We start from the raw sequence: 23,022 nt of genomic DNA on the forward strand, positions 1-23,022 counted from the left end.
AACCCTAAGGATGTGTGTTTACTATAGACCCTTAAATGAAGTAACCATCAAGAATAAGTACCCTTTTCCACGAATATATCTCTTGTTTGATCAGCTTGTTGGGGGCAAAGGTATTCTCAAAGATTGATCTCCGTTCAGGGTACCATCAGATTCAAGTTCGACCAGAAGATGTAACACCCTGGTGTTATAGGAACTAAAACTTGGGCATGACATCATATGCATTGACATGTCATTATGTTTGTTACACCTAGAATGCATCCACTAGGCTAAAAGTTCAAAACAAGTGTGATGGGATGACTTGAAGTGCTTCTTAACCCTAGAGTAGGGTACTTAACCATGGGATTGAGGTATATGGGTGTGTGTCATACCAAATCGAGTACTACCTCAAAAATTAGTGGAAATGTTCATAGGAGACTAAACTTGATGGATTTGAGTGGTACACAAACCGTAGAACACTTAAAACCCTAATAAGAGCCCTGGAAACCCTAATATGTGCCCTATAAGGTGATTTTGATTTTTATGTCCTTTTGGACCAAAGTGGTAGAGTATCAAAAACTAAACAACTTTTACATTAGAATATTTTCAAGTGATGTGGAACAAATTGGACTAATTTTTGAAAAAGCCACAAGGACACCCCTATGGCTAACTCTGAAGTTAGTGTGATTGGGCTGACTTTGGGACCTTGTATTTCTTAATCCATGGAGATTTTGCCCTAGGTCACTACAACAAGTTTGTTGAGGTACTATAGGGGTATAAGTTTGATTAAGTGGTTAAGCCCTAAAGCTACTTAGAAATTGGAGAAAATTGGGTCTGAAGTTGGGCTGTCAGTCACCACTGAAGACAGAAGCTTGGCTGAAAGTGAACCTTGGTGAACTTTGGAGCCAATTTAAGCTTGATCGTGTGGGCCAATGACCAAGGTTCCTACGATCGAATTGGAGCTAGTATATAGGTTAATAATTTTGATGTAATCCGGTTGGTAGCTTATTGTCGGCGTTTCGACCCCGGGGGTCCCTGGACCGACGAGTAAAATTGTCGTTGCGTGCCCCAGCGAGACGGAACACAAGGGGGGGAGAAACCATGGCTCGTGTTGTCCTGCGCCAGAGGAGGGATGCGCTTGCAGTAGGGGTTACAAGCGTTCGCGAGGGAGAGAGAGAGAGAGCGCGAGCTTGTTCGTCAGCCCGTCCTGCTGCGCGACCCCCCTCCTCCTCCCCCTCTGTATGAGGGCCCTGGCCCTTCCTTCTATAGATGCAAGGAGAGGGTCCAGGTGTACAATAGAGGTGTAGCAATATGCTAACATGTCCGGCAGAGAGGAGCCAGAGCCCTATGTACATGCCAACGTGGCTGTCGGAGAGGTGCTAGAGCCCTGTGCACGCGGTGTCGTGGCCGTCGGAGGAGCGCTTGAGCCCTGTAGAAGCACAGCTGTCGGGGCTGTTAGGACCTTGCTGACGTCTCCTTGCTTCCGTATGGGGCTGAGAACCGCCATCGTCATGGACGCACGCGGGGAGCCATCATGACTTGTTACCGGGGCGAGCCTAGATGGGACGCCGGTCTTGTTCCCCCGTAGCCTGAGCTAGCTAGGGATAGGGTAATGATGTACCCCTTGTGGCGTGGTCGGTCCGAGCCCAAGGTCGGGCGAGGCGGAGACTCCTCCTGAGGCCGAGGCCGGGGTCGGCGAGGACGCGATTCCTCCCGAGGTCGAGGTTGAGGCCGAGCCCTGGGGTCGGGTGAGACGGAGACCACCTTCCGAGGTCGAGGCGGGGGCCAAGCCCTAGGGTCGGGCGAGGCGGAGCTTCCTGTTGCGCCTGTGGTTGGACTCAGCTGCTGTCAGCCTCACCCTGGCGGGTGGCACAACAGTCGGAGAGGGGCGAGCGCGCTATTTTCCTGTCAGGTCAGTCAGTGGGAGGGCGAAGTGACTGCGGTCACTTCGACCTTGCCGACTGAGGCACGCGTGTCAGGATAAGATGCCATGGGATCCTTGCATTGAATGCGCCTGCGATACGGTCGGTTGTTGAGGCGATCTGGCCAAGGTTGCTTCACAACGAAGCCTGACCGAGCTAGGGTTCGGGCGACACGAGGGTGCGTCTGTTGCTTGAAGAGGCCCTCGGGCGAGGCGAGAATTCGTCCGGGACTACTGTTCCCGTCCGAGGCTAGCTCAGGCGGGGTGAGATCGCGTCCCTTGAGCAGACAAAGCCTTGACCTGAATTGCGCCCATCAGTCTCTGCAGTTTGTGCTGATGGTGATTACCAGCCGAGTTTAGGAGTGTTGGGGGTACCCCTAATTATGGTACCCGATAGTAGCCCCCAAGCCTCAAAGAGAGTGTTGGTACTCGCTTGGAGGCTTTGTCGCACTTTTTTTTGCAAGGGGACCGACCTTTCTCGGTTATATTTTGTTCCGGTGGGTGCGCGCGAGCGCACCCGCCGGGTGTAGCCCCCGAGGCCTCGGAGGAGTGGTTTGACTCCTCCGAGGTCTTGATGCCTTTCGTGATGCCTTGGCCGGTATGGTTGCTCCCTTATGCGATCTGATCGTAGCCCGGGTGCGTGGTCAGGTTCCGAGTTCTCAGGCTAGTTTGTTGACGCTATCAACGATTTGGCCTTAGCCGGGTTTGCGAGAGCAGCCCCTGAGCCTCTACACGGAGTGAGAGGACGATCAAGGACTGACTCGACTTTTATCATACGCCCCTTCGTCGCCTTTCCGCAAGGAGGAAGGGGGGAAAGCGCCATGTTGCCCTCGGAGGGCGCCGAACATGGTGTCTCCAGTGAGTTGCTAACGAGTGATCCGAGTGGACGCCCGTGCCCCGTTCGATAAGGGTCGGCTAGTGGCCCAAAGGCGCGCTCCAAAAGTACCTGCAGGTGATTTGCCAGACCCGGTCCCGTTTGATAGGGTCCAAGGGCTCGATGCCTCCCTCTGATGGGATTCCATTACAAAATCGCTCCTGCTGGTCTCGGAAATGTCCTAGGGTACCTCGGGAGCGTAGCCCGAGCCTCGGCCATGTATTGGACGTACCCAGAGTCATCCTTCGCTCTGCGTGCTCTGGGGCGACTATCGAACCCTTTCGAGGGGCCAGCCTTCGAACCCCTGATCAGTAGTGGGCGCGGAGCCTGAGTGCTCTGAGGCGGCTGTCGAACCCTTCCGAGGGGCCAGCCTTCGAACCCCTGATTAGTAATGAGGCTGAAGCCCGAGTGCTCTGGGGCGGCTGTCGAACCCTTTCGAGGGGCCAGCCCTCGAACCCCTAATCAGTAGAAGGGCTCGGGGCCCGCTTCCTTCGCGGAGAAGGATCCCTTTCGAAATATCCCCTTTCCCGGTCCCTGTAGCAAGAGAGAGGAAGGGGAAGAGGAAAAGGATATGAAATTAAATGGCGTGGCGCACCTTTTTTGACGCGGTCATCATGGCGGAGGTGAAACGACGCCCGCTTCGCCTGCCAAAGGTGTCGCTTGCCCTGTCGCGGAGTTAATGCGACGGGACGGGTGGTTCGCGGGGCGGCCGTTGCGCGTGCGCGAGTCGTTCGAGGAACGGTGCATGGGCGCGTCGTCTTCACGTCGTGGGAGAGGGCTCCCCTGCTGCTTCAGGAGGGGACGTGAGCCTGCAGACCGTTTGACTGCTGCTTCCGCTCGCCTGCTGCCGCCATTACTGCCGGCCCAGTTTTGGCCATATCGACCGTCGCGCCTCCTCCCGCGGCTGACTGACCCGTGACCGATGTGCTTGGTTGGCACTGTTGGGCCATGCGCAGGGTTGCCGCGAGTCGCGGCACTAGTTCCGCAGTCGAGAAGGCGCAGCATTGGCGCAAGTGGCTGTGCAGTTTCTCGCACGTAGTGACCGGCGTGCCGGTTACATGACGTGTGGGCCTGGGCCTCCATGCTGGATGCGTCGAAGTCGAAGGGGTGCGCCCCCGTGGTGCGGTTGCACGCCGCATGCATGGCGGTCCGCCCTTTCAACCGCTGGTTTCAGTGAGGATGGAGGAGTGCTTGTGACCGCGGGGCGGTTACACGCTCCGCGCGCGGCGGTTTGGCTTCTTCTGTTCCGGGCCAGCTTGCATGACGTGTGGGACCCAGCCCCCGTGTTGTAGGGGGAGGACCCTGGAGCACGTTGGTGAAGACTTAGCCCGCGACGCTTGAGGGAGAGCCGCCTTTAAAAAGGGATCGATCCCCGGGCGGTAGCCATGCCTTCACACTCCCCTCATGCATCGCGCCCTTCCACCTTCCAAGCCCATGATGGGGAGCACCCGTGTTGCCTTCGTCTTGTTGTTGGAGGAGCGCAACCTCACGGAGGTTGGCACCCTTCAGCCATCGCTCGGCTTCAAGGATTTTCATCAGGCAGCCCGGCTGCATTCCCTCACCAATGGTCACCCAGGATGGTGACCACCAGTTCGATGGTGGGGAGAAGCAAGCCAGGCTGCGGTCTCTGCCCCGCCCTCAGCTTCAAGGATCTTCATCATCCTTGCTGGAGAGGAGGGCGAGGCGAGCCAGAGCCTACCTCTGCGTGGGCTGGCGATCCGCTTCTTCCTCCGGCATCCGGGGGAGGAAACCATCCTCCAGCTCTGCGGAGGAGGCGTCATCCAGCCATGCGGGGGAAGGCGAACTGCTACTGCCTGGCCAGGGTGCAGCATTCCGTCCTCTGTCCGGGCGACTGTGGCCGGCTGCACCGGGGGTCGCACAACATGTCGTACGCCGCGAGGGTGGTACTCGTGTTCTGGGACGGTCCCATTCTTGTTTTTGCGGCGAGGACGAGAGTGAGGACCTACCGGTGCGCTTTGGGGCGGCCGCCGCTTGCTGGTGCGGTGTTGGTGGACAGGTGGCCGCCGGAGGAGGTTTCTCCGCCGACGGCACCGTCGGTGCCACCTGCGCTCTGGGCCTCCGGCTCTTTCACTTTAATGGCTGGTTGTCGTCCCCCACGAGGGGACATGAACGAGGGCCTTCTAGCGGTAGCGTTCGCCCTGGGGCCATCGCTGTTGATGTCTTGCCGTCCGAGACGGAGGTCGTTGCCGCGCTATTGGCGCAACGGTCGCCGACGAGCCAACCGGAGTTTGTCGTCCCGCAGTCCCTCCGATGTGGAGGTTGTTCATACCCGCGGGAGTGGAACCAGAGTTCCGTTTGTAATGGCACCTTGAGTGCCGGTGTATGTTCATTGTGGCTGTCGGGGCCTGAACATCTGGGTATTTGGGCGTGAAGCCGTGTTTTCCCTCATTTCGAGCACTAGGACTCGCCTGTCGGCTGGCTGAACCATTAACCGAGTGTGAGTTGCCTTGTGCGGAAGGTGACGAGTGAGGTATCCATATCTCGGAGGCGTAGGAGTCCCTCGGCTCGGTCGGCCTTACCACTCAAGGCTTCTCTTGCTCAGTTATGGAACCCTCGGCTGCTCTATGATGAGCCGGAGCCGGAGGCAGCGGTGTCAGCGTGGGTAGAGGCGGAGTTGGCTCGAGAAGAGGCTTCGACGGCTCGGGGGCACGTGGCTTCCTTGGCCGAGGAGGCGCAGCAGCGGCGGCTGGAGCCTGGCAAGGTCATCCGTGAGCGGGACCAACTTCGGAGTCACGCTGCCGAGGCCGTGAGCCAGGCTGATGTCCTCGGGGGACAGCTGGCTGAGGCTACGGAGCGGCCGGTCGAGATGTCTGCTCGGGCCGGGACCCTAGAGGAGACCCTGGCTGCGATGACCCAAGCGTGGTGCTGATGTTTTCTTTCGAGGTGGAGATCCTTCCGCCCGTGTCGCCGTCCGAGGCCGGGCCAGATTCCGCCGAAGGTGGAAACAACACCGAGGGTGCTGCTGCTCCCTCTGTCGATGTCTGAACCTGCAGGAACAGTTTGTCTGTAGTATGCGTATGTTTTTCGTGGCCGCCGAGGCCCAAACATATTATTGTCGTGTTGTAAAGCTGTGTTTCCTTTCCTCTTGTTTCGAGTATCAGGACTTGTTCGTCGGCAGCAGAATCACTTATCCGAGCGAGAGTTACTTATCGCGGAAGGTGATGAGTGAGGTATCTGTACCCCGGAGGCGTAGGAGTCCCTCGGCTCGATCGGCCTTGCCACTTACGTGTACTCTTACTCGTCTGCAGGATTCTGTTATCGATATAGTCGAGAAGGCACGAAAATCGTTCTGGCAAAAAAGTTTTCGAGCGTTAATACTTGTTCGGTTAGCAGAATCACTTATCCGAGCACGAGTTACTTATCGCGGAAGGTGATGAGTGAGGTATCCGTATCCCGGAGGCGTAAGAGTCCCTCGGCTCGGTCGGCCTTGCCTCTTACGTGTACTCCGTCGTTTTTAGGATCCCGCTATTGAAGCAGTCAAAAAGCGCGAAAGATGTTCTGGCAGAAAGACTTTTTCCGAGGAAAATTTTGACGCAGAGGGGGTTCCCCCCTTCTAGCCCCCGAGGGAGGGTCGGGCTTTGCCGAGGCAAGGCTGACCCTTCCTTGACGGTTAAACTCTATTTGTGTATGTAAAGAAGAACGAGGCATATGAACGACTTGAAAACATCTTAAGGGTAAAAGCGACGTAGCTGTCGGATGTTCCAAGCGTTGCTGTAGACCTCGCCTTGATCGTTGGCCAGCTTGTATGTCCCGGGCTTCAAAATCTTGGCGATGATGAACGACCCTTCCCAGGGGGGAGTAAGCTTGTGGTGCCCTCGGGCGTCTTGCCGCAGCTGGAGCACCAAGTCTCCTACTTGGAGGTCTTGGGGCCGAACCCCTCGGTCGTGGTAGCGTCGCAGAGACTGCTGATACCGTGCCGAGTGTAGCAAGGCCACGTCCCGAGCCTCTTCCAGCTGGTCCAGCGAGTCTTCTTGGTTGGTCTGATTTCTTTGGTCGTCGTACGCCTTTGTCCTCGGGGAACCGTATTCTAAGTCTGTGGGCAAGATAGCCTCGACCCCATAGACTAGAAAGAACGGTGAGAAACCAGTGGCATGGCTTGGCGTCGTCCTCAGACTCTAGACCACCGAGGGTAGTTCCTTCATCCACCGCTTACCGAACTTGTTGAGGTCATTGTAGATCCTCGGTTTAAGTCCCTGCAGAATCATGCCGTTGGCACGCTCCACCTGCCCATTTGTCATGGGGTGAGCCACAACGGCCCAGTCCACACGGATGTGGTGGTCCTCGCAGAAGTCCAGGAACTTCTTCCCAGTGAACTGGGTGCCATTGTCGGTGATGATGGAGTTCGGGACCCCAAAGCGATGGATGATGTTGGTGAAGAACGCCACCGCCTGCTCGGACCTGATGCTGGTTAGGGGTCGGACCTCGATCCACTTGGAGAATTTGTCGATGGCGACCAGCAGGTGCGAGAAGCCCTCGGGTGCCTTCTGCAAGGGTCCGACGAGGTCCAGACCCCACACAGCAAACGACCAGGTGATGGGTATTGTCTGCAGGGCCTGAGCGGGCAGGTGCGTCTGTCTTGCGTAGAATTGACACCCTTGGCAGGAGCGTACAATCCTAGTGGCGTCGGCCACAGCGGTCGGCCAGTAGAAGCCTTGTCGGAAGGCGTTCCCAATGAGGGCTCGAGGTGCTGCGTGGTGACCGCAAGCCCCCGAGTGTATCTCTTGCAACAGCTCCTGTCCTTCGGCGACGGATATGCATCGTTAGAGAATGCCCGAGGGGCTGTGGTGGTAGAGCTCCTTTTCATCACCCAGTAAGACGAACGACTTGGCGCGCAGCGCCAGTCGCCGAGCTTCGGCTTTGTCGAGGGGGAGCTCTACTCGGTGGAGATATTGCAGGTACAGGGTCTGCCAGTTTCGATTAGGCGTGACCCTATTCCGCTCTCCTTCGACGCGCAGTGCCTCACCCTCGGCGGCCGAGGGTGCCTCGGGCTAGGCCGAGGCCTCCTCGGGCTTGGGCGTGTCGTCGGTCTTGACGGAGGGTTGATGTATGTCTCTAGAGAAGACGTCCGGGGGAACCGTTGTCCGCCCCGAGGCTATTTTAGCCAGCTCATCTGCAGTCTCGTTGTAGCGTCGAGCGACGTGGTTGAGCTCGAGCCCGTAGAACTTGTCTTCTAGGCACCGAACCTCGTTGCAGTAGGCCTCCATCTTCCTGTCGCGGCAGTGGGAGTTCTTCATGACTTGATCAATGACAAGCTGCGAGTCGCCATGAGCGTCGAGGCGCTGAACCCCTAGCTCGATGGCGATGCGCAACCCGTTAACTAGAGCCTCGTACTTGGCCATGTTGTTTGACGCCGGGAAATGGAGACGCAACACGTAGCGGAGGTGCTTCCCGAGGGGTGAGATGAAGAGCAGGCCTGTACCTGCTCCTGTTTTCATCAGCGACCCATCGAAGTACATGGTCCAGAGTTCCGGTTGGATCGGCGTTGCTGGCAGCTGGGTGTCGACCCATTCAGCCACGAAGTCCACCAAGACTTGGGACTTGATGGCCTTCCGAGGAGCGAACGAGATTGTCTCGCCCATGATCTCCACCGCCCACTTTGCTATCCTACCCGAGGCCTCTCGACACTATATGATCTCCCTCAGGGGGAAGGATGACACCACAGTCACAGGATGAGACTCGAAGTAGTGTCGCAACTTTCGCCTCGTCAGGATTACTGCGTATAGCAGCTTCTGAACTTGCGGGTAGCGGATCTTAGTCTCGGACAGCACTTCGCTGATGAAGTAAACCGGCCTCTGGATGAGCAGTGCATGCCCTTCTTCTCGTCTCTCGACTACAATCGCGGCGCTGACCACCTGAGTGGTTGCGGCTACGTAGATCAAGAGGGCTTCTCCTGCAGCGGGGGGCACCAAGATGGGTGCACTTGTAAGGAGTGCCTTTAAGTTTTCGAGGGCTTCCTCGGCCTCGGGGGTCTAAGAGAAGCGCTCGGTCTTCCTTAAGAGGCGATACAAGGGTAGGCCTCTTTCGCCGAGGCACAAGATGAAGCGGCTCAGAGCCGCAAGGCATCCCATGACCCTTTGTACTCCTTTCAAGTCTTTGATAGGCCACATGTTGGTGATGGCCGCGATTTTCTCCGGGTTGGCCTCGATGCCCCGCTCGGAGACGATGAACCCCAGGAGCATGCCTCGGGGGACTCCGAAGACACACTTTTCGGGATTGAGTTTCATGCCCTTCGCTCTCAGACACTTGAATGTCGTTTTAAGGTCAGAGAGGAGGTCGGAGGCTTTCCTTGTCTTGACTACGATGTCATCGACGTAAGCCTCAACCGTTCGGCCGATGTGCTCTCCGAACACGTGGTTCATGCACCTTTGGTATGTCGCACCTGCATTCCTCAAACCAAATGGCATAGTAGTATAGCAGTACATGCCAAAAGGTGTGATGAAAGAAGTCGCGAGCTGGTCGGACTCTTTCATCTTGATTTGGTGATACCCTGAGTAGGCATCGAGGAATGACAGGGTTTCGCACCCAGCAGTGGAATCCACAATTTGATCGATGCAAGGCAGAGGGTAGGGAACCTTCGAACATGCTTTGTTTAGACCAGTGTAGTATACACACATCCTCCACTTCCCACCTTTCTTTTTCACAAGAACAGGGTTGGCTAACCATTCAGGATGGAATACCTCTTTGATGAACCCTGCAGCCATCAGCTTGTGGATCTCCTCGCCTATGGCTCTGCGCTTTTCTTCGTCGAAACGGTGCAGAGGCTGCTTCACGGGTCGGGCACTGGCTCGGATATCCAGTGAGTGCTCGGTGACATCCCTCGGTATGCCAGGCATGTCCGAAGGACTCCACGCAAACACCTCGGCGTTTGCGAGGAGAAAGTCGACGAGCACTGCTTCCTATTTGGGGTCGAGCTCGGAGCCGATCCGGACTTGCTTGCAGGCGTCGTTGCTAGGGTCAAGAGGGACGGACTTAACCGCCTCTGCTGGCTCGAAGTTGCTGGCGTGGCGCTTTGCATCAGGCACCTCCTTGGAGAGGCGCCCCAGGTCGGCGATGAGGGCCTCGGACTCGGCGAGGGCCTCAGCGTACTCCACGCACTCCACGTCGCATTCGTACGCGTGTCGGTACGTGGATCCGACAGTGATGACCCCGTTGGGGCCCGACATCTTGAGCTTGAGGTAGGTGTAGTTGGGGACGACCATGAACTTGGCGTAGCACAGTATCCCCAGCACCGCGTGGTAGGTTCCTCGGAACCCGACCACCTCGAACGTGAGGGTTTCTCTGCGGAAGTTGGAGGGAGTTCCGAAGCAGACGAGCAGATCGAGTTGTCCAAGGGGCTGGACGCGCTTCCCGGGGATGATCCCGTGAAAGGGCGCCGCACCGGCCCGGATCGTGGACAGATCGATTTCCAAGAGCCCGAGGGTCTCAGCGTAAATGATGTTGAGGCTGCTGCCTCCGTCCATGAGGACCTTTGTGAGCCTGACGTTGCCGATGACGGGGTCGACAACGAGCGGGTACTTTCCTGGGCTCGGCACGCAGTCGGGGTGGTCGCCTTGGTCGAAGGTGATGGGCTTATCAGACTAGTCTAGGTAGACTGGCGCTGCCACCTTTACCGAGCAGACCTCCCGCGCTCCTGCTTGCGGTGCCGAGCCGAGGCATTCGCCACTTGCCCACCGTAGATCATGAAACAACCGTGGACCTTGGGGAACTCTTCTTCCTTGTTGCCCTCCTTCTTGTCGTTGTCTCAGCCTTTGCCACCTTTCGCTCGGGGCCCGGTCTTATGGATGTAGCGCCGAAGCATGACGCATTCCTCAAGGGTGTGCTTGACGGGACCCTGGTGGTAGGGGCACGACTCCTTGAGCATCTTGTCGAACAGGTTGGCCCCTCCGAGAGGCTTCCGAAGGTTCCTATGCTCGGCAGCAGCGACAAGATCTGCGTCGGCGGCGTCGCGTTTCGCTTGCGACTTCTTCTTGCCTTTCTTCTTCGTGCCGCGCTGGGCGGACCCCTCGGGGACGTCTTCCTGCTGGCGTCTCTAAGGCTGCTTGTCCTTCCGGAAGATGGCCTCGACCGCCTCCTAACCAGAGGCGAACTTGGTGGTGATGTCCATTAACTCGCTCGCCCTGGTGGGAGTCTTGCGACCCAGTTTGCTCACCAGGTCACGACAAGTGGTGCCGGCGAGGAACGCGCCGATGACATCCGAGTCGGTGATGTTGGGAAGCTCGGTGCGCTGCTTCGAAAATCACCGGATATACTCCCTCAGGGATTCCCCTGGCTGCTGGCGGCAGCTTCGGAGATCCCAGGAGTTCCCAGGGCGCACGTATGTGCCCTGGAAGTTTCCAGCGAAGGCTTTGACCAGATCGTCCCAGTTGGAGATCTGCGCAGGAGGCAAATGCTCTAGCCAGGCTTGGGCGGCGTCAGAGAGGAACAGGGGGAGGTTGTGGATGATGAGGTTGTCATGGTCCGTTCCACCTAGCTGGCAGGCCAGCCGGTAGTCCGCAAGCCACAGTTCCGGCCTTGTTTCCCCCGAGTACTTGGTGATGGTAGTCGGGGCTCGGAACCGGGTCGGGAACGGCGCCCGTCGTATGGCCCGGCTGAAGGCTTGCGGACCAGGTGGTTCGGGCGAGGGGCTCTGGTCCTCCCCACTGTCGTAGCATCCCCCACGCCTGGGGTGGTAGCCTCGGCGCACCTTTTTGTCGAGGCGGGCTCGACGGTCGTGGCGGCGGTGCTCATTGTCGAGGCGACCTGGGGCTGCAGGTGTCGCGTCCCGCGTGCGCCCGGTGTCGACCGAGGCTTCCCGCATGAATCGAGAAGTCGCGCGCGATGCTCCGAGGGGTACCCTTGCCTTCGGGAGGCGGAGCTCTCGGCCCGTCGGACCGCGGCATCCTCTAGGAGATTCTTGAGTTTTCTATGGATACGCCGCCCCTCGATGGTGGATGGCTCCGGCATCGCTCGGAGTAGTATTGCCGCTGCAGCCAGGTTCTGGCCGACCCCACTGGAAGCCGGGGGCAGCCTTGCCCTGGCATCGTCAGTGATACGGCGCTGGACGTCCTGGGCCTGATGACGTGCTTCTCCGGCTAGTGCTCGGCCTGCCCACTCCTGCTCGATGTTTTGCCGGAGCTGCACAAGTTGTCCTGCTTCCTCGTCGAGCTTGGCCTGCATCTCGCGGATTTGCTCAAGCTATGTGTCCTGACCCCCACAGGGTCTGGGACCACAACTAGCTCCCACAACGCGAGGCGCAGGCCCAGGGGGATCGTCATCCTCTGGCATACCAAGGTGGTTGCCTTCGTCGTGGCCCCCTAGATCGACGTGGAAACATTTGCGACTTGGGCCACAACCCTCGTCATCAAGGCTGTGGCCATCATCGGAGCAATCGGAGAGGCAGTAGTCACATGCGGTCATGAAGTCCCGCATGGCACTGGGATTACCGAGCCCGAAGAAATCCCAACTAGAGTTGGGCTCGTCTCCTTCCTCGGAACCCGGGGGCCTGTAGGTCGAGACGGTCGTCAGTCGGTCCCAGGTCGACCACATATGGTACCCCGGAAGGTTAGGATATGCCTTTGTGAAAGCGCTCACCGAAGCGGGGTCGCTTGGTGGATCGAAGCTGAATCTAAAAGGCACAGAGTGGAAAACGGACGGTACCTCTCGATCGATGGACGGTGACGAAGTCGCGTCGGGGACGGACTGCACCATTATCTCAGGTACGAGGCTAACGCCCAGCAAGTCCTTCACGAGTGTGCTGGCGTCATCTATCCGCTTGGGGTTGGCATGTTGCGGGGAAACGACGCTCGTCGTCATCTCAGGCGCGAGGGCAATGCCCGACATGTCCCCCGCTGGGGTGCCGGCGCCGTCGACTCGCTCGACAGCCGACGAGATGTCGCCTCCTGCCTGGCCACGGTTGCCCCGCCTCCTCCTCCTACGGCGAGGAAGGCGGCGGGACGAACCCGAATGCTGCTCTTTCGCCACGGGGGGAAGATGTTGTTGAGTCCGCCGCCGCCAGGCGAGCTGACGGCCGTCGTTGTCGCTGTCGCGCTGCGGGGGAAGGAGCACCATGTCGTAGCTGCTGTCGAGGGACATGAACTCGAGACTCCCGAAACGGAGCAGTGTCCCGGGCTGAAGAGGTTGCTGAATACTACCCATCTGGAACTCAACGAGAAGTTGTTCGTCAACACGCAGTAGGCCCCTACCTGGCACGCCAACTGTCGGTGTTTCGACCCCGGGGGGTCCCTGGACCGACGAGTAAAATTGTCGCTGCGTGCCCCAACCCAGATGGGTTGGCGCGAGACGGAACACAAGGGGGAAAAACCGTGGCTCGTGTTGTCCTGCGCCAGAGGAGGGATGCGCTTGCAGTAGGGGTTACAAGCGTTCGCGAGGGAGAGAGGACAGAGAGCGCGAGCCTGTTCGTCAGCCCGTCCTCCCGCGCGACCCCCCTCCTCCTCCCCCTCTGTATGAGGGCCCTGACCCTTCCTTTTATAGATGCAAGGAGAGGGTCCAGGTGTACAATGGAGGTGTAGCAATATGCTAACGTGCCCGACAGAGAGGAGCCAGAGCCCTATGTACATGCCAACGTGGCTGTCGGAGAGGTGCTAGAGCCCTATGCAAGCGGTGTCGTGGCCGTCGGAGGAGCGCTTGAGCCCTGTAGAAGCACAGCTGTCGGGGTTGTTGGGACCTTGTTGACGACTCCTTGCTTCCGTAGGGGGCTGAGAACCGCCATCGTCATGGACGCACACGGGGAGCCATCATGACTTGTTACCGGGACGAGCCTGGATGGGACGCCGGTCTTGTTCCCCGTAGCCTGAGCTAGCTAGGGATAGGGTAATGATGTACCCCCTGTGGCATGGTCGGTCCGAGCCCAAGGTCGGGCGAGGCGGAGACTCCTCCTGAGGCCGAGGCCGGGGTCGGGCGAGGACGCGATTCCTCCCGAGGTCGAGGTTGCGGCCGAGCCCTGGGGTCGGGCGAGACGGAGACCACCTTCCGAGGTCGAGGCGGGGGCCGAGCCCTGGGGTCGGGTGAGGCGGAGACCTCCTCCTGAGGCTGAGGCCCATGGTCGGGCGAGGCGGAGCTTCCTGTTGCGCCTGAGGCTGGACTCAGCTGCTGTCAGCCTCACCCTGGCAGGTGGCACAGCAGTCGGAGAGGGGCGAGCGACACTATTTTCCTGTCAGGTCAGTCAGTGGGAGGGCGAAGTGACTGCGGTCACTTCGACCTTGCCATGCGATCCTTGCATTGAATGCGCCTGCGATACGGTCGGTTGGTGAGGCGATCTTGCCAAGGTTGCTTCACAACAAAGCCTGCCCGAGCTGGGGTTCGGGCGACATGAGGGTGCGTCCGTTGCTTGAAGAGGCCCTTGGGCGAGGCGAGAATTCGTCCGGGACTACTATTCCCGTCCAAGGCTGGCTCGGGCGAGGTGAGATCGCGTCCCTTGAGCAGACGAAGCCTTGACCTGAATTGCGCCCATCAGTCTCTACAGTTTGTGCTGATGGTGATTACCAGCCGAGTTTAGGAGTTATGGGGGTACCCCTAATTATGGTACCCGACACTTATCACATAGAAATCGAAGAAAAACGCTCCTGAACTTGTTCTGTCAGAACAAGCTGAATGTAATCACGATAGTACAATGACCTGAAGAAGATCACTGATTCAGTGAACCTGTCGCCGCCGGTGAACTTGCGCCGCGATCCCCGCCGGCCATCGCGATTCGTGAGCTCAAGTGTGCGGATAACGGCTGGCGGTGAAAGTTCTCAACATGGGGAAGAGTTGGAGCCTTATCATCGGACTGTTCACCGCGCCACTTGTCGCGCGATCGACCAAACTGTTCTCGCCAGAGTTCGTTGCCCTTTGTAGTCGTGCCATGTGCTTACGCTTGTTATCGTGTCGCAAGACATCGCAGTGGACAGCCCATTTACCACCATGGTCTTTACCTCGTTGAGCGCCATGGTAGCTGCGCTCTGGTAACTCACCTTCGCTCCGACCGTAGGTTCATCCCATCTCAAATTCGCGAAACCTTCGAGTGGTCTCTATAAATGAAGTGTTCAGTGTGCTCCGCTAGTTTGTTATGAACCCAGAGCATCGCTCCTCACCTCCGATTAGCCACCATAGCGCCTAAATTTAGCTTCTCCCCTAATTCGGCCGCCATCGCCGCCGAGGAGAGCTCTTCCGTGGCCAGCTTCGCCTGAGGTAGTTCCAGCCCAATTACCGTAGGGTATAGTGATGCTTCCCATACTTAGAATTTGAACGCTACCGCGCCTAGTCGTCGGGAACAGCTCGACCTCCCCTCGGTATTCGCCGTCATCATGGGTAGAGGGGATTCTGGGTCGGACTAGCTCAATTAGGGCATGGACTAGGTTCGCTTAGGATCGGGGATGCTAGTCTAACGCTTGGTTTAGACAGTCGTCGCCGTTCATGGCAAGTCCCATCGAGGGGACAGCCAGCGGACGGGTGTGTCGTCGCCAGGGATTGAGTTGGAGAAGAAATAGAAACTCAAGGGTGTATACACAAACGTAAGTGAGACATGTGAATAGTACGTATGGATTCTTTACCAGCTTTTCAAATAGCCGAGGGTCCCTGCGCAAGATTGCCAACGCGGACGCGGGTGCGTGCATTTTACCTGGTCGTGGGCCGGATCGGGCTGGAATGAGCCCAGTCCTGTTCACTCTTTTTCCTTTTCTTTTTGCTGATAGATTAAGAAATGCATAGAAAATAGTAGAAAAATGATAAAAATATGAGACCAATTTTGCTAGACTCCTAAAATTATCTAGTATTTAATAAAATGGTTCCAAGATTTTTATTCAAAACCTAAGATTATCTAGCCTTTAAAGGTATTTAAACCAAGTCCTTTTAAACCAAGCCTTTAAAGGATTATGTTTCTCTTATACAACTGCATATTCATAGCATCACACAAGCATTCATGTTTATGTATTGTTGTGTATAGAAAACGAAGAGGAGATTGTAGTTGAAGAAGAAGTTGTCCCGCAAGCTGAGAATCCTTGTTGTTTTAAACTCTTTATCACTTGAGATGATGCATTAGGTGATAGGAGTTGGGTGCTAAACAATTGTTGCATTCCCTTCCTTGGAAACTGATTACCATTCCTTGTCACCTGTTTTACTTAAAAAGATTTCTAATGCTTAGCTTTGCTCTAAGAAAACAAAATGTTTTGTTTTTTTAAAAAAGGTGATGCTTCATTTGGGATGGGAGATTTTTCAAATAAAAGACTTGATGGTGAATCCATCATGGTCGTGATGGGTTCAACATCTGAAAAGAGTACCTCTGCCAAGTACCAAACTTTGGGTTTCAAATGGTTAAGACGAGATCGGGCGGGTGACTTGCACGAGAAGGAAGTCTCGGTGTAGTGTCTCCGTCTGAGTCACTTAAGGACCGAGCCGATGTAGGCCTGCTGACTGAGGACCTTTTAACTGGCCACATGCCTCGTCATGGGTAAGCTTTGCCTCGGTCGGACCAATACCAGAAAGGCCACCACGCAATGGGAGTGGAGAGATGGCAAGAGTAGCGTGTACCCTCTGTGGCAAGAGGCTAGACGGTGGTGTATCTGTGCTCTCGGTTGGCGTGAACCCATTCTGGTATTGAGAAACCCGGTGGCAAGTTGACATATGCAAGGATTAAGTGCTACATATGTCGTGTGGTTGGAGATCCCCAGCTGGGTATTAATCGATTCGGATCGACGTTACTTCTCGGACATGAAGATTTGGTCACTGACTTACACGTAGCAATCCAGTGAACTGAAGGGTTGATAAAAGACGGCTAAGGTTGGCCAAGTGCCTGAACTAGGATAGAAAGAACTCTAGATGCAGGTAACTACTTAACCGGATAATAAAAATGGACTTTTTAAGGATCCACTCGTAGTAAGCATTTCTGCAAACATGAGTCTTTGAATTTTAAAGAACTTTACCTTGATTTCCAAAGGCCAGCATATCCTTGAGAGTCTTTTTCCTTTGTCGGGTAAGAATTGTGAGAGTACACTCCGTACTCAGGGTTTTCGAACCCATGTTGTTGTAGGTGATGAAACAGCCGAGTTTTAATGTTTCTGCTCAAAGGTGGTGCCAAAGCAGGTGGAAGATTGTTAAACTTGTTTGTGGGAGGGTGTTTTGCCTCCCAGTTATGTAATAATAAGTGTTGCACTCGAACACTCGTTATGTAATAAATACTCTCTCTATATTTTATATGAATGTAAATTATGTTATCGTAATCCTTTCCGCTTATTCTCTACTCCGATTTTGTGTGTATTATCTGTGTGATGCGTGAAGCGCTCTTGGGCGATATGATGAAGATACAGATAACCGAACTTGCCGAGTCATTATGCGCACCTGCATGACTGTCTGAGGTCCTTGGGACAAGGACATCTGTAGGTGGGCTTAATCCCTGGGGAGGTTCTGTGACAGCTAGTATCGGAGTGAAGCCCATCTCTTCGGACATTACTTAGTACTTCAAAAGAATTTTTAAATACTTACCTTGAAACATTCTTTCATTCTTATCTTGCCGCTTTCTGGTAGTAACTTACCTTTTTAAGTCGGGTAACAAAGTGCTAAATAATAGTATGCATAGGAAATAGGGGATCAATGAAAAGTTGATTCCATGATTATTAGGTTATGCATGCATCATGTTTAAACGACACTAAATAAATTTTCCCCTCTTATGGAGATATGGTGTGAACCAAGACCACCCAGCGGAAAGCAACCAGACCTCATGGTGTACCCCGACATCAGCTGGCTCCTAGACATGAGGGGAGCAGCAGCGGAAGCAACGATCCAATAGGGGATCTTGAGGCTAGGGTGGAGCGACTCAGGTCTGAACTACGCCACGGGAGTAGGGAGCGTGCGCGAAATAGCCGCCGCATTGCTGAACTATCAGCAGAAGTTAATCGCTTGCAGCAGGAAATTGTGGAACGAGACACAACCATTGACTAGGCCGTAAATTCGCAATCTTTCGCCTAGGATTATGAGGCCAAGGCTCTAGCCTAGGTAGCGGAACTAAGTGCATCCTTGGAAAATCTGCAAGCGTATTGTAACGTGCTGCATGAAGAGGTGCACGAGTTATATGACCGGCTACATCCAAACATGCTGTCACACCCGGGTTTCGGGGCACCAAGACCTGGGCGCAAAATAAACACCAGGTGTGTTGGGACCAAGTCTCACACATAGATGAATAGTGGTACATAAACGAATGTCACATATATACTATATAATAGGAGTTCTGTACAAAGTAAATAGATAATTACATCATAAGGAGACAACGATCCAGCAACCCAAAGTTGACTGGGAGATGACGGCCTAGACCTCTCACGAACTTGTCATAGCATCCTCCATGCCCTCATCCTGCGGTACCTGTTCTTGACTTGTGGGGGGTGTGAGACAGCAAGAGTGAGCTCACATACGTTCATCGCTCAACAAGTTGTGGGGAATAATGTGCATGAACTCGCCAAAGGTGGGAGCTCACGTGAAGTGTAAGGCTTACCAAAGATGATGGTTGAAGCTGAGCATTGCTTTTAAAGTTGATCAAAATGTTATTAGCAATTACTAAGTATAAGTAAATACCAACCCAATTAAGTAGTAGAACAAAAGTGATAACAACACCCGCAATGCAATGCATATGACAAAATGAATTTAGTTCCATAAATTAATCATGTGAGGGTCCGAGCTGCTCATGACCGTGAGTACGGCTGATATACCAGTTTTACACTTGCAGAGGTTGTGCATCTTTACCCACAAGTCATGTTACCCATCTGCCAAGAGAATGCCAATCCCATACACCTCTACCGAGGAGGCGAGGCAGGGTAACACTACGAGGCCTTTACAAAGTTCCACTAGCTTCAGAAAACCCGCTACAGTTTATAGGAAGCTCCAATGCAGGGATCCCTCGCGTGACCGCCATCGCAGCAAAATCAACCCAAGGACCTCCCTACACTGACCACTCCCCTACAGCCCTTGCCCATTCGAGTAAGGTAGTCATCAACTAGCTTTCCTAATTAATCAGCCAAGGGCGTCCCATACCACCCTTGTGGTAGCACTGTTTTCTCGGGTGGTCGCTCCATGTTCCAATTAGCATAATGATCTTAACATGAACAATAATAATAAACTGATAATAAAAGTGTAATCATGAATAATGTATCTCCATACCCAAAACCACATAAAGCAATAGCAAGTACTACCCAAAAAGTCAGTGGAGTCAAGGTATGAAGATAGTCAAACTAGGGTAACCTAAAGGGTCCCATCAAAATTAACCTATGCAGATCATTATGGTTAATAAGAACATGACTGGGTAAAAAGAAGTGATCAAGGGCACAACTTGCATAGGACTTAAGATTCCAGGTACCAACTTGCTCTTCAAGTGACTCGTAACCTCGCTGCTAGTCGTAGTAATACAAACAAACATGGTATAGACAAAATTAACATCACACCAAACATAAGAATTACTAAATTCAGAATTACGGTTACCAAGTTATGAATTTCTAAATTTATTAAGCACCTAAAATAGAGTAATTCAAGTGAATAATTTTAAATCAAGTTTCATGGCTAAACAAAGATACTAGATGATGAACAATATTAAAACAAAATTATTGCAACTGGAATGCCTCAATTCGGAGTTACAAATTACGAGTTATGAATTTCTGAAGACCTTATGTGTTTGGTACAAAAATAATTGCGTGATAAATTTTAATATGGTTTTCATGCTAGAACATTGTTACACAGTGATAGACAATATTATTACCAAATTATAGGAACTGAAATGGACTAAAAAAAGTTAAAATGAATTTTCTAGTATTTACACAAGTTTCTGCAATTAATTTCATACTAAAAATTAATTTCCTTAATCATTTATTCACTTTTACTGGCTTCAGGACTCCCATATAATAAACTGAAACACAGGGGGCTTGGCATAAGAATTCCTAAGACACAGAGCGCCACAGTCGAGGACGGCGGCTTGATTCAGTAGTAACTTAGGGGCTCTTTTGTAAAACACGCTGGCCGAAGGCTTATGGGGAAACCTGAATCATCCGATCCCTAATCGACGCTCCGGATTAGATTCGCTCAGATCCGAACTGGTACGGACTGCCATTCTTCAGATCTCGATCTAACGGCCACGAGTTCAATACTACGCGATCCCATCACATACGCCCATCCACAATCAGACGGCTAGGAATTAACTAAGTGAATCGCTACCCTACTTCTAATCTCGCCTGTACGTAACGAGATCAACGGTCGATGCCTATCGTTCCCCCCCCTCAAACCCAATCAGCCGCCCACCCGGCCGACGGAGCGACTCCAGCCACGGAGGAGACATCGTTGGAGTTCATCATCTTCGCGCACAAATGTCCAGATCTTGATTCCCTAGCGCTACTCATAGTAGAGACAAAAGCAAACTCAACTGAGGTCTTCTTACCGTGTATGGCAGCGAGTGGAGCCCTACCCACAGCACAGTGCGGCATAGCGGCCATTCTTCACACCGGCGAGAAATCGCCCCAGATACGACGCAATGACCCCCGAATTGGTGGACGTCGCGACCTCCACTCGCTCTGACGAGGCATCAGGCGGATCGCCGAGCTGCAAGGAGGGGAGAGGGGAGAGAATGAGCAGCACGCGGCGAAGGGGGCAACGCCAAGCTCCACAGATGGCGAAGGCCTGGCGCGCGCGGCCATAGAGCTCGCAGGGGCACCCTGCACTTGGGTGTCAACAATGAGAGTATGGATTCCCCTACAGTGAGCCGAGGCGTACCAAACGGCGAACCGGAAGCAGCTCCAGTTGTCCGCACACGTCGTGTCCGTCGTGTAAACGTCCGTCGGCAAGGACTAGAGTGGGTTCAGTGAGTCGGCGTATTGGTGTTGGGTCTGAGCCTGCGTGCTCCATTGCGCAAGTGGCGCTTGTTTGTCTTAAGTACTAGCGTAGCCGAAAGAGGGTATGCATTTTTGTAAGGAAAACTTAGTATCCTGGAATAGAACTCCTCTGGTTCTCCCTATTCTTCTCCTCCTCCTTCCAGGTTGCTAACATTGGGCTTGAGGGAGCTCACAGGGGAAGGTCGGAGGCTTGTCCATGGAGGGAGCTCCGCCCAGCCGCCAGGGAAGAGGAGCAGGGGCACAGGGTGTCGAGCGCCATGGATGGGCAGAAGGAGAGGAGGTCGTGCGTCCTAGATTTATATGGCCCCGAGTCCTAGGGAGCCGCAATAATTGGGTATGGCTGGCCGCGGAACTCATGCGAAGACCGTCGTCCGCTCCGGCGCGCGCGTCGGGTTCTGTTGCACGGAGTCTGCGTGACTCCAGCAGTCCACGCTAGAGGAGTGGATGAAGAGCAGGCCCCGCAAGCTAGAGACAACTCGCGCGCGCGACGACTGATGAGTAGGCCTGGCGCGTCAGCGAGGCTAGGTATCCCTAGGCGCGCGCCACGCCATATGGGCCACGCAGAAACGTACTGGGATGGGCCGGCCAAGGAAACGCAGCCCAAGCGAGAATTCTCCGCCTTCTTTTCTTTTTCTTTTATTTATTTCCAATTCAAAATTTTCCATTTCAAATTTAAATTCCAATCTTGCGTCAAATTTATCCCCGAATTAAAAGTGCAATTTGAACATACCCAAAAATGAGATGAATTTATTTATTTATAATTTTATTTTGGTGTTGTATAATATTATTTTCTCTCCTCTCCATTTTCAACCCAAATCTCAATTTAGGTTTTACTTCGAATCTTCTTCTCATTATTATTATATTTTTATTCATATTATTGTTATTTTTATTAAGTGCACAACTAAACAAAACTCCAACATGATGATGGCTTATTTGGATTTTTAGTAAGGGACTATTCCCTCATAACTATGATTTGGTACGTCTCAACAAACGGATGGCAAATCACATAAGGAGATCAACTCTTTTATAAATCTTATAATTTGGGTATTACACATGCCACCAGAAGTTGCAACAATGGGAGCCAGACTATCTGGAGTAGCTAATGAAGGACCTGATGGGGAGTTGGACCTTTTTGAAACCCCTCCTTCCATGAACCTCGCAGATGAACGTTCTCTTGAAGCTGGCAATGGAGCGGCCCAAGACTAGGATGATTAGAGTAGTATAGTTTAAGTGGTATCCTTATGTAAATAAATAAGGAAGTTGAGTTGTATTACTGAGTATGTATAATTATTACAGTTTAGCACAATGTAATAAAGATGGTGTATGTTTGGCATGTAATAATTTAGGATGTTTTTCTTCCTCAGATGCCATCAGGAACTTGTGCTCATGACGGGGCGGGAACTTCCCACGGTGGGGAGGAAACTCCCAACCCGCCACCTGTACCTCCTACATTGGCTGAGGCTATCGCTGCCTTGGTCAATGCTACCGCCGACAACACGCGATTCCTGCGTGAATTGGTGGGAAATCAATTTCAGCAACACGGAGGAAGAGGTCAACCTCAAGGACCACGAGACACCACTTATTTAGAGTCCTTTGAGACCCGTCCACCACTCTTTGTTAAGGCTGAAGAACCCCTGGAAGCAGATGAATGGGTGCGGGTGATGGAGCAAAAGTTCGGGCTGATCCGATGCAATGAGACATAGAAGCCCCTATTTGCCGCCCAACAGTTGAGAGGCCCTGCCAGCACTTGGTGGGCACATTTTTCAGCCATTCAGCCTATAGGACATCAGTTCACGTGGCAAGAGTTCAAACTGGCATTCAGGGAACATTATGTTCCAGAAGGAGTGCTACAGATGAAGCTGGAGGAGTTCATACGTCTAAAGAAAGGGGGAAATTCTGCGATGCAATATCTCAACAAATTTAATCACCTCTCCCAATATGCCATCGATCAAGTGGACACTGACTTGAAAAAGAAAAATTGCTTCATGAGGGGATTGAATGACAGACTCCAGCGCAAAATGGCTACGTGTATGGATCTCACATATAGAAGGGTTGTCAGCACATCACTGTTAGTTGAAGCCAAAAGTTCGGGACAAGAAAAGTCAAAAAGATATGTGGGTGAAGGATCAACTCAGGGGTCTGAAAAATGGACAAGGTTGGTAATCCGACCTTTCAACCCAAACCATTCTTCTCCTCACCCACCCAAATATCCTTTTAAGCAACCCGTGTTTATCCGTCCCACTCCTGCCCCGCCTAGAACAATCAGCCGGGTGCCCCTGGTGCTCGTTTCCCTGCCCTTCCTAGTTCCTCAAGTGGCAGCTTTAATTGTGGGAAATCTGGACATTTCATCAAAGACTGCCCATATCCAAAGCAGAACAAATCCAACTTTCAAC

At 53.7% G+C, this 23,022-nt stretch overlaps 1 pseudogene; it reads right to left on the reverse strand.

The window, feature by feature from the left end:
- Nucleotides 1–19,050: 19,050 nt before the first annotated feature.
- LOC103655484 (uncharacterized) lies at nucleotides 19,051–20,888 on the reverse strand (annotated as a pseudogene).
- Between the last annotated feature and the right edge of the window lie 2,134 nt (nucleotides 20,889–23,022).

The sequence above is a fragment of the Zea mays genome, chromosome 4 (genome assembly GCF_902167145.1).
Source record: "Zea mays cultivar B73 chromosome 4, Zm-B73-REFERENCE-NAM-5.0, whole genome shotgun sequence".
Lineage (NCBI taxonomy): Eukaryota > Viridiplantae > Streptophyta > Magnoliopsida > Poales > Poaceae > Zea > Zea mays.